The sequence below is a fragment of the Cuculus canorus genome, chromosome 1, assembly GCF_017976375.1.
Source record: "Cuculus canorus isolate bCucCan1 chromosome 1, bCucCan1.pri, whole genome shotgun sequence".
NCBI lineage: Eukaryota > Metazoa > Chordata > Aves > Cuculiformes > Cuculidae > Cuculus > Cuculus canorus.
In genome coordinates, this window is record NC_071401.1 from 184,042,321 (window position 1) to 184,063,068 (window position 20,748).

General features: G+C 37.3%; 1 long non-coding RNA gene across 1 annotated transcript in view; it reads right to left on the bottom strand.

Moving 5' to 3' along the window:
- Positions 1-3,732: 3,732 nt before the first annotated feature.
- Positions 3,733-20,748, bottom strand: part of LOC128852079 (uncharacterized) — a 40,821-nt gene continuing 23,805 nt past the window's right edge. The window contains exons 2-3 of the long non-coding RNA XR_008449694.1: positions 8,988-9,135; positions 3,733-6,425 (exon numbers count right to left, since the gene is read on the bottom strand). This is a non-coding gene — a long non-coding RNA (uncharacterized LOC128852079). The remainder of the gene's footprint in view (positions 6,426-8,987; positions 9,136-20,748) is intronic.

Genomic DNA, 20,748 nt, shown 5'->3' on the forward strand with positions numbered 1-20,748 from the left:
ACCTGAGGAATCTCAAATTCAGAAAGGAACCTCATTGCAGGTGGTCTTGCAGAGGGCATCCACTGACTTTCATAACTTAGGTAACTCACAAATTCTTCTCCTCTTCGGTTGCATAGAAGCCAAGCACACTGGGAAAATCATTTTTAGTTAGCTTTCTGGTTCTTTCATATTCCTTGTAGAATTATCCCTGAATAGTCTACCAGTCTAATGATTTCAAAGAAACGTTATGCAATAAATCTATTTCATTCGCAACATCCTGAACACCTTTGTGGTAAAGCAGAATATAAAATCTGTACCTTGATTCATTAAAATTTCCCATGGCAGTTCAGCTCTGAAAAACCTTTCTTTAAAGGCTAGCGCAATATATTAAATATCTGAAGAGTTCAATGCTGTTGCCTTTGGACACCACATAACATGATACCAAAATAGAAGATATGGAAGCAGAAATCCTGCACAGAAGTGCACTAATTAGATCATTGCTTATTCAAGGAAAGAGATCTTTCATCTCCAGGAACTCAGACAATTAAATGACGTCCCTCACAGGACACCACAAGGGCAGTCAGCTGATACTAATGAGTTTTGTGCTGTAGTTGAGTAAACAACCAGTCATCACGATCTCATTATGTCTCTTCCATTTCCATGTTTTCTTCCCAGATGCTGGTCTCTGTGATCTGCTAACGTGGTAAGGCCTTGCCATTACTTTGTGCCCGCACATATCACTTCTGCTTGTTCCTTCTGCTGTGTGCCCACACTGTTTTGTCTGCGGTGTGGGACTGATACTGACCCTGACCATTCACCTTCATCCCATTGTTGTCATTCTTTTCACATCCCAGCACAGTTTCCAGTGAATGCATTAAACCTGCTTATACATGTGCCTCTTTCCTGAGCTCATTTTACTGGCGATGAAACTTCCAGCTACATAGAATAACTTTTTCAGTTCTGGTCAGCCAAGATGCTAGTCAGGACAGCAGTCATCACAGCTGGATGAGTTTTAGGCTATTTTATAATGATCATTTACAACAAAGAAGCAAATGTTCACGTTACACTGACAGCATTTCTACTTCAAGCTGTCCAAATACTTAAACATAGCTAATTTTCATTATACCTCTTAGGCCTGTTAATTTTTTTCATGTATCAAATTATATTTTGTGCTTTTATTCCAAAATAAAAGTATCTGCACACAAGAAATAGCTAAATTCTGACTGTAAATCAGTTTAGCCGTTTGAATTCATACGGAGAGTAAAGTCTGGCGTTAAGAGAAGACAAACAAAGTAATTTGTGTATTGGGGACCAGATTGTGCTCTCCAGTTTATATCCAATGTAACTTTCTACTAGAGTAAATTACAACAGACATGTGGATGTGAGAAGCTGTAAGAGGCCAGAACCTGAACAGCAGAGCTCGTCAGAGAAATTTGGGTAGCACTAGAGACCGATGGAATCAGCCATTCTGCTGAAATCTAAGACTTCATCAAATAGGATCAATATTAACTGTATTTTGTTCCCAAAGAAAACTAGACTACATCAAAACACTGCTTTACATACTTTAATTTCTTATTTATAATAAACAGAAATAAAATGCAATGAAACCAAAAGATGGAATTCAGTCATTTAAACAGAGGTAATTACTGCCATTTGAGATGCACTGACTGCCAGCTGCTGCTCCAGATAGGAGAAGGTCTCCCATAGCTTCTATGCACAATGAATATGAGACAGGCAGATAGATAAAGATATAGTTAGAAAGATATGCATTAAATGTTTGTATTTAGGCAATGAAATGGCAGCACCCGTGATTTTCAGTAACTGGGTTTAGTGCCTGGATACATTTCAGCATTCAAGGTTAACATCTCCAGATCTCTTTTACACTTAAATATAAAAAATAATTTCCTTGTTTTATGGTCCTTCAACTTACACAATAACATCTACTTTAAAATGCATTTTCTCTGTCTTTTTTATGAATTGCTTACTCTGATACTTCTTGAGCTGTAGTGCACAATAATCTCTTGTTTCTAATCAAGAACACAGTCTTTTCTTAAACAGGTATCTATAATATCTGCCTAAGTAGACTTTATCTAGGACTGCTTACATTAAAGAAATTCCAAATTAAGACACATATTCCAGAAGGAGAGTGTTTCGGAAGTAGATTATGCCAGGGAAATGTGCTCTCTTTCTGAATAAGATTTGTGCTTAGAATTATACTGAATTCAGAAGTACTGACAAAAAAATACATGTATACATATGTATACATAGATATGTATGTATATCCTATCATAACCTAGGATAATTTTCAGATGTATGTAAAGCCTTGGTTATTTGCACTTAGTTATAAGCTTTTTCTTGTCATATGCTTTTCTTTCCCTACCTTTTCTTTCTTGGAGTAACCGAACACTTTTCAAACAGAACTCTGCCAGACCACAGACCTTTTTGTCACTGAGAAAACTCAGTGGTATCACAGAACAGGCACAAAGAACATAATAATGCCCAAGAAGTAAAGTCTGCTTTATATAAGTATATTTAATTAGCATAACCTGTCTCACCTCTCAGTTTGAGCGTGTTTTATAACATGCACAGGAAAACTTGAAAGGCTGGGGAAAGCAAATGCTACCTGTTTTAATGGACTCTGAAATGGTAATTTGCTACAAAATTAACATTAATGTGAAGAGAGGTACTAACAAAGAACACTCAAAACATAGTAAGCCACCAAAGTTCTAAAAAAGAAGATAATTTTTTGTGCATATGTATTTTTCTATGAAACACAGGGTTCACGAGGTAGAGCAAAATGCAGACATTTGAGTGCAGATTCAGCTGCTGGTTTGTATTTCTGTTTTACCAGAAGCATTTTAAATAACTTGAGATGTCACCTAGGGAGTAGATAGAGAGCCCTTAAATTGACTCATAGGCTTCTGTAACCCATGGGTACGTGCTAAACGTCGATACAGGTCTCATCCTGGCTGAAGATGCACAAAGGAGACTTCTGTCTGTTTCATTCTTGAGATACAGGTTCTCGAGAATCAGTTACAACATGCTTGCACCCAATTGACAGGTGAAATTCGATATAAAGAGCTGAATCAGCTGATTTCTGAGCATGGGAACTCCTGGCAAGCAGATAGCTGAAAGTAGGGTTTTCCCCAGTCAGAAAACTTACAGAGGACGTGTAACTGCGTGTATAGAAAGAGAACAGTGAGTGAAAAATGTCCACCTCGGTTTTGTCATCTTATTTATATAGGCAGCCTATCTCTATAGCAGAAAGATTATAATCACTTTTATATTCATGAAGTAGAGTTTGTCTAAGCTGATTTTAATGGAGCGCGCATTGCAATGTCAAAGAGAAAGTCAAGCCCAGCCTTGTTTATGTGGGTAGTTTTCTCCAGAGACTGAGACCACCAATTATTTTTGCCCAGATAACTAAAAAGCTGTTGTGGTACTGAGCTGTGCTACCACTAAAAGCATTGACCTGGAAGTGAGATAGCCACATAGCTTTACCCATCCTTAGATAAATTATATGTTTTTAACATATCTTTTCAACATATCTTTTCCTAAAGAATGACCATGAATTGATATTCAAGTTTTGGAATTTATTAAAGATTTAATTCCTTTCTCATTTACATCAGTGTGAATAACATCATCAAAGAAACTAATCCACAAACTAATGGCAAGTATTTTCTTTGACATGAACACAACTCATTATTCTGTTATGTAATGAACAGATTTTCATCTTTATATTCCTTTGTGGTTATTTCCTCTTTTTTTTTCTCTACAGCTTTAACATGAAAACAGATGGGGGTTCTGGTCAATACAGATATTCATGAGAGAGAGGAATTTAATGTAGTGGATTTAATTTAGCTAATACACAAATGAATGACTCCTTCTGTTCTTTGTCTTTTGGTTATTTTTCTTATTGTCTGTGGTTTACAAATTAACTCTTCTTTCTTTAGTAGACAAAGTGATTGTGTTCCTGTAATGTTCATGTTACGTTTACGAAGCACAATCTCTGTATTATATCCAGTCACTCAAGCACCAAAACTTAAAAACAATAGCACTGCTTTGTACATATATGGAACACAATGGAAAACAATCCTACTAGACAGTGAGAATACTAGACAGTGTTACAATGACAAGAAACCTATCTATCAATTACAATGAATGTATTCCAGAAGGACATTTAGATACTTTAGTTGATATAATGGAAGATACAGATACTTATGGAATTGCAGCTAAGATACTTTCACAATCACCTGGATTTCTTAAGTGCTTTCTTCTTGCATGCAATGCATCAGTAGACACTGTAACTCTCTGTTGAATAGTAATCTGTAATTTAATATGGAATAAAATAAAAACTCACTGCCTTTATTATAGAAAATTACTTACAAGCAAACAAAAAAAAAATTCTACAGGGAATATTCCATCTATAAATAGTCTTTAAAATGCCATTATTACTTTAGCTACAGTTAAGCTTCCAAAGTGATTTCCAGGTTAACCTTGCTCCTAATTGTTTATAAAGTTCTGAAAGATACTGTTTTTGGACTGAATAGATCTGAGTTTTGTCTCATATAAATAACATAACGTTTGTCTTCTTTATTATTGGTTTTCTTTATAATGCTTATGTCTCCTTGTACATTCTTTCTCTTTTCTGACCTCAGCTGAATTGAGCGTTGAGTACGGTGACCTAAAACTACATTCAACAGCAAATTTTTATGCAGCAAAGCTGTAAATATGTGCACTGACCTTTAAAGATTATGCACAATAAATTCTAAACACACCTGTGTTCTGTAAGCCATAAATGAAGAGCAGCTTTTATGAATAATCGTGTGAAGTGATGGATGTACTTCTTCTGAAGAGGAAAAGCCTTCAAATCCAAATACTGTTGCAATTCTCAAGCTGGAAAGTAATGTTTTTATACATACAGAAAACAGTGCTGTATGTATATTCTGTATTTCAGTGTTGACACTTCACTCCCATTCTGGTATCTGAAACTGTATCTTAGTGGTAAATAAAATTGAGTAGATCCCATTCTTAGGCCTTGAAGGCAAGTCAAACTGTACAGATCGTATCTGTGCAGCTAAACTATGTTTCTGTCACCCACCTCTGAAAGACAAAAACCTTTCTACACTCTTTAGTGAAAACAACTGCTGGCCTGACCTATCCCATGGGCTGGGAAGGCTTGCTTCTTAGACTAGACTTATCAATGTAAGTGTGTTAGCAAAGTGGAGTGCTCCATGCTGAGCTTTGGCCTTTAGCATAGTATTATAGCCAGCTCATGTGAGTTCTGGAACTTGTTCAATTGACATTTGACATTCAGTTGGTCATTCAGCCTTTTGATTGCAGTTTGACTGCCTCTGACATTATATCATGGATAGCTTTTCCCAGATCTTTAGCATATTTCTTAGGTCATAAGAGTTCCAGAAGAATACAATCTTGTGTCATTTGTCCTTTTTCCATCTTTATCTTCTGATATGTCTTTCCAGAAAGCAGATTTATCTAGACAGAGAAAGTTATCTAGCATTTCTGTAGAGACTGTGTACCTTCAGGTATGGCTATGATGCTTCTTCCCCCAGTATGTTATAAACTTTTCATAATGGTTCCACCATTCGACTTTGACTTAGCTCGCATATTGCCTGGAGCAAGGACTAAGGGCCTGAATCTGCTTTTATCCCCCAGTCACAGACGGGAGTAACTTCAGGTAATACCAAAAGTATGGTATTGAAATATATTGGAATAATTTTTATTCTCTTTTTCATCTTTTTGTCAACTGTCTAATCCAATTATCAATGATGTTAAAATTAACTAAACATCAGTATGCAAGGAGTAATACAGTGGCATTTAAATGTGATGCTGAAGTGCCATGAAGCAAATGAGTCTCTGATTGTTAGAATGATATAGTTATCTCCTCATGCAATGTGATTTTTATAACGTTATGAAAGGCATTTTCCATAAACATAATAATCACTGCCACTAAATCTAATGGCCAAATCTACATAGAAATACCTTTAGGAGAAAGGGGAAAACAAAACCTTTTTCTTCCCCGTGATCTCTAAATGGAGTTCCAGTTCTAAAGAGTTTACATCAATATCAATGACCTTACACAACATATTTTTCCAGTTTATACTCTTCACTGATTACTATTCTGGATAAGTGATATTGGTTTGGTGTTCATGTCATTAGACCAGAATTTGTACATTTCTGTCCAGAGGTCTTGTGAGCCTTCGAGTAGCAGAAGTCAAGAGTATCAATACATTTTCACAGCTCGATGTGGTATGCTACCATCACACACATCTGGGAATGATCATTCTGATTAGATGACATATCAGTGTTCAACAGAACTGTTAAGCCTTCTTGGTATGAAGAGAATGAAGCATTTTATGTTTCTTTATCCAAGATTCCCATTCAGGGTTTATTCTCAGGTTTTATTCTTGAGAACCTCACGATAACTGAAAGTAGAGTTTCAAAAACATAATTATATTCTGTGTATCATAAACATATACACATACAGAAAAAGTAATAACACATCTGTTAGAATTTCCCCATCTCAGTCGCCTTCTCTTCAACATTCATTGCATATATGCATCAGAGTCCTCGGATAAATCCAAGAACCTCCACACTGAATGTGAAAGCTCTCACCACACTCGTGGTCTCTATCTCACTCTCAAGTAAGCAACTTTCTATCTTCTTTGGCTTGTTTCACCTGCTGTATGATGTGATCACATTAGTAATGTTGTGTAAATTTTGGGCATACAAAATCTGCTAATGACAAACCCAACCAAAATATATCTGTCTGCAATATAGGGGGTTTACAAAAGAATGTTATGGATCACTTCAATGGGAGCTGCAAAACCTGAAATAGAGAAAGAAATAAGATTCAGGTAGTTCAGTTTGTTTGAAGATTATTTTGAATATAATTCTAGACATCAGTTTGTGTTGTGTGACTTTATCTCCCTTCCCTGCTGTTCAGCAGTCCTCTGTTGGTGTTAGTTTTCCTTTTTTTTCACCATTTTTCAGCTATGGTAGTTTTCAAGGGACAGTTGTTCTGTCCTTGGAGAAATCCAGCAGCCTCGAATGCTGGTTTGCTGCAGAACAATTGGAGAAAGCTGGTTCTTCTTTTGAATTCATTCACCTCAGGCCACAGGTTTTTTTGACCTGTGTTACTGAGCTTTTGGAATCTGTTCGGCTATGTAAGCAAAAAAGAACTACATGTTCAAGTCAAGGTTTCAATCTGGATATGGCACACACTGGAAGTCACAAATTCAGATCTGTGCTGTAATCCACATTTAGACACATTCCACAGATTATGATGTGTAGATTAGCAATTAAGGCCCGTGTTTATAGTTTTTAAATCCCTTAACCCAGTAGTTTCTTATGAATAATTAAATAAAAGGTGTTTCCATGGCAATAAGCATAGTCAGTGATTGCTTGCTTATTTAAGCACTTCCAGTATTTCAAATGCTCATAATGTAATCATTGTCCTGCTCAAGTCAATAACCCTTTTTGCCTTTTTCTTTAATATTTTCACAGAATGAAAGACTAGTTGAGGTTGGAAGGTGTATCTGGAGGTCATCTGGTCCAACTCCCCTGCTCAAGCAAGGTCACCTAGATCAGGGTGTCCAGAACCACGTCCATGTAGCTTTTGAATATCTTCAAGGAGGCCCCTCTGGCCAACCTCTTCCAGAGCTCAATCAGAGAACACTGGATACCCAGGACCTTTTCTGCAAAGTTTCTTTCCAACCAGGCAGCCCCCAAGATGTACTGGTGTCTGAGGCTGCTCCTTCCTACACGCAGGACTTTGCATTTTCTCTTGATGAACTTTGTGAAGTCTCTGTCAGCTCATTTCTTCAGCCTATTGAGGTCACTGTAAATGGAAGCATGACCTTCTGGTCTATCAGCCACTTCTCCCAGTTATGTAACATCAGCAAAACTGTTGAAGGTACACTCTGTCCCATCATCCAGACCATTAATGAAGATGTTGAGTACTGCACCCGATAACCACCCCTGGGGTACACCACTAGTTATTGGCCTCCTATTAGACTTCATATGACTGATCACTACCCTCTGAGCCCAGCCACGCAGGCAGTTTTCAATCATGTCACTGTCAATTCATCCAGTCCACATTTCATCAGCTTTTCTATGATGATATCACAGAAGACAGAGCTGAAAGCATATTGAAGTCAAGGCTGGCAGTGTCTACTGCTCTCCACTCATCCATGGAGCCAGTCATTTCACCATAGATATTTACAGGGTTTGTTTGGGGTTTTGATTGAATCAGAACAGGGGATTGCTCTGCAAGTTATATGGGCTAACAGAGAAGTATCTCATACTGAAGTTATTCCAGGTTTTATGAAGTCACTGAAGATTTAGAAAAGATCAGAGAAAGAGTAGTAGAGAAAAACAAGCTTGAGCACTTAAAAAGATACATAAGCTAGTTGCTGTCCAAAGGCCTCAATAATCAAGAATGCAGTGGTGCAGGAAGGGACAAATCTATCATATTCTATCATATTTTTTTTTACCAAAATAACACCTGAGAAACAAGACTACAGTCTTATAACAACAGAGAAACTGAAAGAGGACATCAAATTCCGTACTAGTCAACAGTAGGCTTAATGTGAAATGAAAGGTATCCTGAATCAACACCGTAAGTAATGGATTAACACTCTTGAACTGGCAGGAGACATTTGCCTGAATTAAGATCAGCTGGATTGTAGAAAATATTTGTCTTCAAAGAGATCTGAGGGAACTAAAACCATGCTGCCTGTGTTCTACATATATAGGTAGGTATACAGAGGTGGTTGTGTGTCACCCACTCACTATAGATTCACTTTCCAGATCTGGACATGTTTTTCTATTTCTTCATTTTGGTTTACCAGAGTTTAAAAATTATTTACTACCAGAAAATTAATTCTAATTTTGACCTTTGCCACCATTTTGCATGAAACTGCTTGCTGAATTATAATTACTTCATACATTAGACAGTAAATTCTTTGCAGGTGGCATAGAATTACCTTGGCTGAATTGCTGAGGAAGTCGCCTGGGAGCAATGTGAAGCAATAAAAATAAGAGGATTTCATGTCTTTCAGCTGGTATGTCAAAGACGGTGAGTTTCCCTTTCAGAAGATACATGTTGATGACTTCTTATTCTCTTCTACAGATCTTTAAAAAAAAAAATATCTAGTGAGAGATTTTGAAGTTCTTTTTATGTTCTTACTTAATCTTCCACATCATTATATTGTACTTCAAAATCAGTTAAAAAGACATGCCTGTACTTAGGGAATACAATCTTTTTGACACGAAGGACCTGAAGCATCATTTGTGGTAGTTTTATACTAAAAGGTAGTTATGGGCAGGCTGAAAAATGTCTTTTAACATCTATTTTATTTCAGTAAACATGCCTATTCTGTATGGTTAGAGTCTAGCTATTAGAAACACAACACAAAAATAGGTCAGTGCTGGATTATTGTGAAGCTAGGGAGAGCATGGGTCCTTTGAAAAGCTAGCACGAGAGTGATTTTACTGTGTCAAACTGGATACTCAGACTTTCTTAGTTCAATGTTTCATAATAAACGTACCCAAGAAACATAGCAGCAGTTAACTGGAATGACTGAAGTCCAGGTGAATGTAATGTAATGACAGGTTTTGTCCTTTACTGGTTTCAGATAAAGTCAGGTACAAAAGCTGAATAAAGATGCACATACACTATCAGGAATAGTCATTAAAAATGGTGAATTGAAACTGCTTTGCCTAATTGCTCTTGAATTTATTCCCATGGATATGGTTTCAAACAGGAATGATCAGTTAAATAATACATTTCTAATGAAGCATTAGCAAATGAATGTACTTTTTTCTCCTTCTGAAGAAACCTATTTCCAAGTTTTACTCATCCAACTTGGGAAGAAAGGAACATCATGTGATCAGCATGTTCTAGCACAGTATATTTTGCATACTCCTGCCAGCAAAGTCTACATATACAGATTATTTACAAGAAATATCTGGTGAATAAATTTGAATTGCAAAGATGTTTTATTTTTAAATAGAAATAAAACACCATAAATCATCTTCAGGTGATTTGACTACGAGAAAAAGCTAAAATAACCAAGTTATTCACAAGGATTAGCTACCTAACTTTATCTTAATTTTTTTATAGGTAATTCTAAATAGGATTTCGGTTCACTCATTGTAAATATCACAGATTATCACTGGAAAAATTCTTTTGTTTCATATAGTCAGATGATGGCTTTGATTGCTTTCCTAATAAAGTAAATATGCATAAATAAAACCTAAAGTCTTGTTGAGCTTTTTTATTTGCTTACCCCTTGATTATGAGGATGATCACTTTTAAAGAATTAATGCTTGTATTAAAAGGTAAATAAATGCTTGGCAAATGCTTTTCTGCGAGACAATCACTTTATGTCTGTAAACCCCCGCAGGCTACACTGATAAACAGCACACCCATAATCTGCTCAAGCAACTCTCTAATTTTGTTTTTAAAGTGTGATAAACAGGTTTTCCTGGGTAGGGCTGTTTTTGTTTCACCCTGTCTTCTATAAAAGAGTTTACTTCTGTCTATGTAATGTGCTTGATTGATTCTTCTTCTCCAACACGCAGATCTTGCGATACCACATTATAAACATTATTTTCCAGATTATCAAAATCAGTGTTTCATATCATAACTTCTATAGGATGACCTCTTATAACTGTGGAATTTTTGTCGATTACTTGAAACTCTTTACTGGTCACTGTGAGAGAAAATATATTTCTTCTGTGAAAACCTCTCCCTTAGTTCCATGGGATTTATACATAGCAATTCCAATTAGTGACAATTCATCCCTTCCTTTGTAGAAATGTCCCTCAAATCTGTCCAGAATCCAACTACATTTCAGTGCAGTGACTTGTGCAATCTCGTGGATTATCCTTCTCTTACTCAATAGCACAGCCTTGTTGTAAAATTCCACCAATGTCCAATTCTGAATATAGGTAATATTAAGGAGTGCTAAGTGCCTTTCAAAGTTTGCAGTAAATGAAAGAAAAAGTCACTAACTCAAGTAAACATTAACACAAAAATGTAGATTCATTTTCAGTATTCAGAAAAAAATGTAGTAATATATTTAACTCCACATCTGTACAATTAGGAACTATTCCACAGTCAGGAAAGTAGTGACACCCTTAGCCCAGGTACACATTACTTCTCTTAAAAGGAGTGCATCTTTGAGGCTGTAGGGTAATGTAAATCACATTAACTGAGGACTTTGTTTTTTCAGTGTCTTTCAGCATTCATGTGGGAGATATGAGATATTGGTCTGTGTGTTTTTAAACTACCCAAGAAGAAACTGAGATTGAGATTTCTCTCTCCTAACTTATGACATTTAAGTTTTACAAGAGAGATTAATTTTGCTTACCCCATTATGTCTACATGTAGACATGTAATTTAAACTGCTCTGTAGAGACCTCTGAATGCATCTAAACAGCTGTTGAATATTTGGGCAAGTGAAGTCTTAGAATAGTTTGTAGTCAATACAGAAATACATTGGCACAGAATCATAGAATTATGGAACTATTTAGGTTGGACCTTTAAGATCATGAAGCCCAACTGTTAACCTAGCACTGCCAAGCTTACCGCTAGACCATTTCCCTAAGCACCACATCTACACATCTTTTAAATATCCCCTGATATGACGACTCAATCACTTCCCTGGGCAGCCTATTCCAATGCTGGACAACCCTTTCGGTGAAGAAATATTTCCTACTACCCAAACTTCCCCTGGAGCAACTGGAGGACATTTCCTTGTCTGATTGCTTGTTACTTAAGAGAAGAGACTGACACCCACCATTGACTGCCACAGCCAGCTTTTGTTGCAGTCGTGCAGCGTACATATGTGACACGCAAGAACAAGATGACTGGAAGGCATGTCTGCGAGTTTATTTGTACATGTTTACTCTGAATGTTAGTGCACAAGAAAAGAGTTATTGCATTGAAAGGGAGAAAATGTTCAGCTGAGCATTACACTGGTCCTCCTGCTTTTTCAGAAATAAAACATGAATGGTTTGTACAACCTCTGCATAAAATCCATGCTCATGGGACTTCACAATTGCCACTCTATTTCACTTAGTTCTTTTTATCTTCACTCTTCTCTCTTTTGCACACTTTCTCACTTCACAGCCTAAGTTCTTAACCGTGAAAAAAGAACAAATATAAATATATAACCAAATTAGCAGAATCAGAAATTATTGTCAAGTTAAATAAGGAAAAAACCATTTTCTCTGTGTCAGTGCATGTGTAATTATTCGCACATGCAGAGTAGAGTAAGAAGTCGTAACGTGTTGGAGACTTTCATTTGGAAAGTGTTTTGTTAGCTTTCAAGTAGGTTACACCTCATGTGATTTGGTGGAATTACTTTTCCTTTTTCCTTTTCATCCTGGGTAAGAGTAAAACTTTAAACACTATAAAGCATGCATGTTACAGAAAGTAGGTTAAGAGGAATTCTGTGATTACAGAAGTTCACACAGCTTTTTTTCCACAATTAATTTTCAAAGCTTTTCAACAACTGTGGCTGGCTTGTAAATTCTTGTTCTCATTATTTGCTCTGCCCTGCATGTATAACCTTTAATATAAGTATTCACTCCGACATAGCAGGCTCACTTCTCACCTCAGCTGAATAAGTCTCATGCCAGTGATTTTGGTGTTTCATCCTTGTTTCAAGCCTTTGTATACAGAATATTTGAACAAAAATACATAATTGAGAAAAGAGGACAATGTATTAACAGTTGATTGCTTCCTAGTACTTCTGCCTTCCAACTGACTGCAGTGACAGAGAAGCTGATGAACATCTAGTTCAGTTACACTTGCAACAGGGATGCTCTGGAGTGGGTAGAATCAGAGCCCTGATACGAGACCTGGCCCAACTATCTCTTCCTGCAACCTGAGTCAGAGTCCTCAGGCATAGAGACGACAATCAAAATGCTTCTATTTTGGTGCTTCATCATAATTACCCAGGCTTTAAAATGTTGGCCTAATTTTCCACCTGTATTGACAGAGGATTTTCCTGACTCCTAGGCGTTTTTCTAATTAGAAATCTTCTTTTTCCCCCTCTGCCTCCCTGACCTATATTTTGTTTGGTTTGTTAGTTTTTTTTAATATAAAATAATATTAAAACTTTTTTTTTGTTGGAAAACAGCTCTAAGATGTGTACTATCTTTTTTCTAGTAGTTGTATATCTTTACTGGTACTAAGATCTATTAAAAATAATAGAAACATTAATCTTTGTGACATTTTTACACACAAAGCCCTTTAGAGAGGCAAGGACCTGAATTTTCAAATGCAAGACAGATTTTCAGCATGTTATTGCTTTGTATTTCTGCTTGCTGCCCTCTTACAGGAAGCCTCCATTCAGCTTTAAGCCACAAAACATACATGCTTGAAAATTGTTTTGGAAAATTATAGTCCCTTCAATGAAATTTTATCTCTATGGAACATCTGAAACAGGACATATGAATTACTTTTTAAAGGCCTGTTTCCAAAGAACTTTTTGTACCAGTACCTAAAACCCCATTTATTTTTAACACCAAAGCAATAAGTTTTTTTCAATATACTACTTATGAAAGTCTAGCTTCCACGCAAATTCACATTCTTCATATGGTTTCCTTCATTGTGCACCTGAAAAACTGCAAGAAATTTTGATCGTTTGCCAAGTGATGTTGATGTTGTTGGCACTTTGGAAACACAGGGAAATGTGATTCTTGTCTTAAAGCTCAGTTCAGCCACAGAAAATGTTTCAGACATGTCTAAACATATGTAAGTAAGGAGATATTTATTTGTAGGCTTAATATAATAAGTGTGCTTGAAAGAATAATTCTGTTGTGAGTTGGGAACAATTCCATGCATGAAGAAGGAGACGCTTCCACTTCTCCAAGAAAGGGTGGAAAAAGTTACCTGATACAAAGCTGAGGTCCCAGGCACTTAAAAAAACCCTCAGAATTGTTTCTGATAAAGAGATTTGAATTGGCAAATTTGATAAAGGATAGATTTTTCCCACCGTGACAGTTTTTCAACCCAGCCAAATTCTAATCTGAGGTGTAGCAGTGTTCCCTGAAATCACTTACCAAGATGATCAGTGAGCCACCAGGCTCTTTTAATTCAATTGTGGTGCCCGTCCATGAGAGAACTTAATAGCTATTCCAGCACAGAAAGGGAAATACCACCAGCAGCTGCAGAGAGCCAGAGGCTATGTGGCTTTTGGAGTAGGAGGGAGAAGTTAAATAGACTGGGAGCTGGCTGCAGAAAGAGAGCTCGGTGGCTTGGATATTGGGATGAAAGGCTCAGAGCTGGCAGAAGAAACAATATGTTTCTGGCAAAGGGGGCTGTAATCACCATGAAAGAGCCTTGTGGGTGGCCCATTAAAAAGAGGGGCTACAGCTGGGTCTGAAGGAGGTTGGCAAAAGAGGGTTCCTGGTTGTTGAATTTGACAGCCTGAGTATGCTTGTAGCAAGGCAATGACTTACAGGGAACTGGCTGGACAGCCTCCATCTCTACACTCAGCAGGGATTGGGCTATCTTTGGGGCTGAATGAAGAATGGAGATTTTACATTGGCTGGCAACCACCTGTATATGCAGAACACGAATATTCCTCAGAAACAAAGGCTGAGAAAGTTTACCTTCATTACAATAGGATCAAGTGAACAACAAGCATTCCTGAGGAAGGCACATCTTATTTAAACACATCTCAAGGTACTAAGGCATCACTAGGCAAAGACTCCTAAACAGCAGAACAACCTTCCAGAAAGTAGAAATGACATATTTCTTTTTACAACAGCATGCAATAGTTGATTCAGTTAGCGAAGCTTTCCAATATCTACGTCCTTTCTGTGCTATTGTTGCCCATCAGTTAATGCTCTATTAAATCCCCACGTGCAGTATATTGAATTTCACCTTTAATGAAATTCACCTTCTTTATATCAAATGATTCTTCAAACTATCAAGATCATCTTCAGTGAATGCTACCTGCCATTCTCATACAGTCAGTTTTTAACAAAAGTTTTTTTCATCCAAACTATTATAAAATATTGAAGGATATTAAATACAGGGTGGAGCCCTGGAGAACCTGATGTAATAAGAAATCGTTGACAAATACCTCTCGTGCAGATGTGTGGTTTTAGCGCTGAGCTTGGCAAAACCATCACCTGTACATGACCTCCTTGAGAGTGCCATGTGCGAAGACCTCAAAGGCCAGAAGTCAAGATATGCCCTTCTGCTGCCTCTCTGTCCCTTTGTGGCATAATTTTCTCTGGAGAAGAATTCATTTAGATACTTATATCCTGCTTTTTATAATTTACTTTTGATTCTTGCTGGCCAGCAAAATGGTGTATTTTAATAATTCTAGTCTCCCTTTTTCAAAATTGGAAATATTTTTGCCATCAGGTTCCCTTGGCTTCCATGATTTCTTGAAGAAAATTGCCAAGGGATTGGGAGATGCTATAATACACTCCATCAGAACCTTACAAATTTGAGAATATCTAAAATATTCAAAGGTTTTCAAGCCTGGGTTTCTACTACTGTTTTTCATTCTTATTATTTTAATCATATAAGAGAACTAATTTTTTGTGATGCTCAAAATAAAAAATACTTTGAACTTTCTAGCCTTTTTTCACCAATTATTTTCTACCTTTTCCTGAGAGTACTGGACTCATTCTTGTCTTTTCCTTTCATCTGCTTCTAAGATAAAATTAGAAGCTTTTCTTCTTGCGTACTTTCTCCTGTTAGCCACCTAAACAGAAACATTTCATTTTATGCTCTCAATCAGTCAATTTCTTTTTTAGTAATAACTTTAACAGTAATAATGTATCTCCAGAAGCTCAGCCTCCTGACTCAATCACATCATTTCAGCTTGCTTCTGCTTTTATCCTTCTTCAGAGTCTTTCAACAGAAACCAGGCCTCTGGTTTCTTGGAAATCATCACATTAAGCATACCAAATTTTTATATATTACATTGCTACACGTGTTGTGTTTTCAGCCTTTACTATTTAATCTACTGTTTAAACAGGGGCCTAAGGAACGGGACATTCTTGTGTCTTAAGAAGGTGGTCTCTTAGGTTATAGTGATTAATCATCATAAAATCATAAGGACACTAAATCTGTAAACAGAAAAATGTGTACTGGTTTGCAACAAGCTTCTTAAATGAAAAGAGAACTCCGGCTATGTAGAACATCTCGGCACACATTGGAGATTTACTTTCACTGTAAGCTAAAACTTCCTGCACAGTGAACCGGTCCTCTTTCTCTTTGGTCAAGATTCCCATTCCCATGAGGAAGGAGAGCTCAGTGTCTTTTGTATTTCTCTGGGCCCTGTGCTGAACAGAAAGACTAAGGTCTTGCCTGGCATAAAGGAACTGAAATAAGTAGACAGTGTATGCAGTGGTGGCTTCTGGGAATGGTTTCAGGACTTTGTATTTCCTAGTTGTTTTGTGTCTTTTTGTCAAAGGCTAAACATTTCAAGCTAAATTATTCAGAAGGGATTTAGGAGGTTTCTCTTCTTTAAGTTCTGCTGAATACAAATGTGTGGAGAGAAAGAAAATCAAGCATTCTGCTTTGGTTTTGTGTTTTTGTTCACTGGTTACACTGAGAACTTTGAGGAGAAGGATTGTATAGATGTGTGGGGTAATCCAGTTCCCTTCTTCCTGAGTGGGATTCTCATAGGAAGCCACTGCAAACCACTACTTGAAGAGGGCTATCCCAAGCCTACTAAAGAAGACAAAAAACTCCTGGCACAATGAAGAGCCCTGGTAAAATCTGAGGTGACTCTACTACCAAGACCAATATGCTAGTGAAATTTCCTCAACAAACAGAAGACACTGAGTACTTTCCAGGAGATGGTATTATGAAAATAGGTTGTATAATTTAGCAGGGCAACAGCAGCACAAAGCCTCAGAGTGCAGAGGGAATTCACATTCCTGAAAAAATATCTTCTTTACATGCAAGGCGAAGGATGTTCCTCTTTAAAGTATAAGGTAGAGATTTCAGTAGGAGCCATGTGCTTCTGGATTATCACACTGAAGATATAATGCATACATACACATAGGTGCTTGTAATTAAAAAAATAAAACAAGATCAACAATTACGATGACCCTCACACACCTCAGCACACATATTGCGTGTGAAACCAGGGAAGAGTTCTTTGATTCCCATACACTGAAGCCTCCCTGGAGGGCTGCTCGAAATGCTATCTTCCAGACTAGTGCTTCCTGCAATACATGGGAGCAGATGGCCAGCCAGTGCCTTGGGATATGACTTACAGTAAAACAAGGCCTTGACTATGTTTCATTATTGTAAAGACTCAAAATTTTAAATATATGTGTTTTGACAAACTTGTGAAGCTGCTGATATAGGAGGTGAGTAAGAGGGAAACAAAATTTGTTTCTTGACATCTCAGAAGGGAGACAAAATGACACGATATTGTGCTCTCTAGGGATACCGAGGACTTAAGGCTTGGTTATGCTACATAACATGCTGAGCCCAGGTGTCTTGGTAAGGTTGAATAACACAAAATACTATTAGTAGAGTCACTGCAGGGTCCTTCAACATGCCCACAATGTAATTTGGATAGTGGAAAAAACAGTAACCCCCTACAAAGCTGTGCTCTCTAGAACAGTGGGTTGCTGCCTTTTGAGACTGGGCTTTTTGGTACCCTGGCATTCCACCATGCTGAGCACCATTCCTCTCATCTGCTATTATGGATTTGGTCCGATTCTACATGATATGGAAGCATGTGTTTACCTTTAAACACGTGAACCATTATGCTGACTGCTCTTTAGCAGCTGAGCCCAGGATAATTCTGTTCCAAAGCAACATCTTGTTCCACATATTTTTATAATGCTATTCTTTCATACTTCAAAAAGTCGTAGGTGGCAAGGTACAGGTGTGCACAAGAAGTTGTGTGCATATTGGATTTCAACATATGAGGTACCGGTTTACATCCCTGGCCTCTGTCTCAGCATGATCTGTGATGTTTTAAGACACAGTTTTCAAGCCAGCACAGCTATTTCTGGGTAGTTGTCATGCATACATGCAACCGTGAGAGACTTGTTTGAAACCTTCTTGGCATTAACAACTAATTCTCTTTACAATATATCCTTTGTGGATTTTTATCATAGGCTTGAAATGTTGCAGCAACCTTGGATAAATTTTAGGGATGTCCTCAAGGAGTCAATGAATTCCTAATTTGCATAGAAAGGGACAGAAGTAAGGGAAGAGGAGATCCTGCTGCTATGAAAGACTTTTGATTCTTGAAAATCTCTGGGGAGAAATGTGAGACACGAAAGCTTTGTTGGAGACAAGTCAGAATTACATTTTGCTGTTTTGTTTTCCTTTTGCCACTTTGTTTCCAAATATGACATTAAGAATTTAAGATTTTCCTTTGCTCAAATAAGACTGCATTAATTTTCACCACTGTCTTTCCAGTGCTAGACTTGAGATCAAGCGTAGCTGACAAATTCAGCTCATGTTCTGCCACTGGAGGTGGAGTATGCAAGCATTAGTCTAATGCTCCCCCCATGAGGTGCACCCTGACATGGAGCCTGAATGCCCTCAGTCAAGCTGGAAGGGTCAGACGGGGCCTGGGAGTGCCAAGTGTTCTATTGAAAAAGTTGTTCCTGGCAGGCATAGAGAACACCCCTTCTTCCAGGAGCAGGTAACAAAGAAAGACCCCTCAGAGCAGACCCCTAGGGAACCTTTCAAACCAGTTCATGGCTTCAAGGGAAAATGCAGCAGCTTTCAGCACAGCAGAGAAAGCTGAAAACAAATTAACCGAGAGAAAATGTTGGACCATACTGATTTGTAAGATTGTATCTGAAAAAAATATTTGCCAACCCTTTCTGCAAAGTTGTTACTACTGTAAAATATTTCGTAGAAGGTGTTTTCACCAGAGTAAGAAAAAAGGCAGCTCCTTTAGTCTAATAATTTCCAGAGAATTAACTCTCTAATTAAACCTTTCATCTGAAATCCATGCTGTAAAATACTACTCTGTTCAACATATTCTGAAAGGTATCTACTAGTTTGCTTACTCCAGTAGACATTGCTACCACGCTGTTGTTTTTATCACTTCAGTCTGCAAGCTTCTCTCTGCTGTCAGATTCATGACTCAGGGAAGTCACTGTAGAAACTACCTGAAAGTCTGCTTATAGCCCAGACCCAGGCTTTGGAGTAAGCTGTTGATGCTAAGGAGCAGGCTACTAGAGTGTAATGTTTTCATGGAGATTCTCCATAAAAACCAGAACACAGACATTAAAAACATGTATTACAAATGTTAAAGTAAGGTCTCTGTTACCTGGGAGTTGTGCCTAGACTCAGCTTACTTTCTCCAGATGTGTCCAAGCTAGATGATAGACACAGCCGTACTCAGTTCATCAAATTATGATTGGATTAGTCATTTGACTGTTACATCTCTTTCCCTTTCCCACATAATCCTCTCCCAGTTATGAACCATTCAGCAGTGTTTTCTGTCTTTTTCTAAGATAGAAAATGACCGATATAATTTATTTGCCTAACAAGTGTAAGACTGTGAAATGCCATGTCTTCTCAATTCCACATATAGAAAAATAAAATGCTCAAACCCAGCCTATAAGGCTGTATTATAAGATGCAGCAGGTAAGAATCATGACAGCTGAGAAATAAAAGCAAGAGCCCAAATAATGCTAAATGTAGAGCCATTTGTTTGAAACATTTCGAACAACCAATTTGTACTCATATTTCATTATGAAATGCAAGCAGCTCGTGGAATAAATCATGAATGTGAAAGCCTGTGAAGAAGCACTTATTGCAACCTAAAACCTAATATTCTTCTCAGATTTAAAAAGTAAACAAGATGTAGATAGAGTTGCTACATTTTCTTGCAAAATAGGTGACAATTACACTGACGTTGTCTTATAGGCATTGCTGGATTCTTTTTCTTAGGTTGATAGCAAAACAACAGGCAGAAAACTTAAGAATATATTGGAAGAGATTAATACAGGAGTGCATAGCTCCTCATGTTCCCAGGTCCTTTACAATGTTTATATTCCACTCTAATGGGAAACAAAATGCACAGGAGGAGAGCACATTTCATTACAAAGAACTCAAGGAGATTGTGTATTCAATCCCATGTTAAGACAGCGTTGAAATATAAACATGAACATGGTATTTTCTACATACGATTGTGTGAAAAGTTTTCACTTGGGATGGTCTCAGACATGATACCACCAATACTATTAAAAGTAGAGTCTACTGAAGAGCTTATCCTATATTTTGTGTTTGTACTCATAAGCTCTTCTCTTTTCAATCCTTTTGCTAAATTTAGTCAAAGCATTTAAAATAGGAAGTGGCATATGAGAAAGCACACAGTGCACAGTAAAATAAACACTATTACCATTCTAAACCATGAGGACAAGGGTGGAAAGCAGGCTGCAGAAAATTGCATAGTGTATTGAAAGTACTTTTAAGTAAAGCCTTTTAGACATACTAAGAACTGTCAAAACAAGCAAACCAATTTTATTTGGAAGAAATGGAAAGCAACTGTGCAGAAAGAAACCTACGCTCCTCTGTAGAAGAGATTCAAGTGTAGAATATAAGACCAAAGTGATGGTAATTCCAGCTTGAAATAGGAAGCATAATAAGTGAAAAGGCTTAGCTTAAAACAATAGTGCCCAAGGTACAGGCATTCCAAAATGTCCTAATTAAGCAAAAAATAGGCTGCCCAAGAATATTAGCATCAGGAAATGGCTCCAGTTAACAGAGTATCCTAA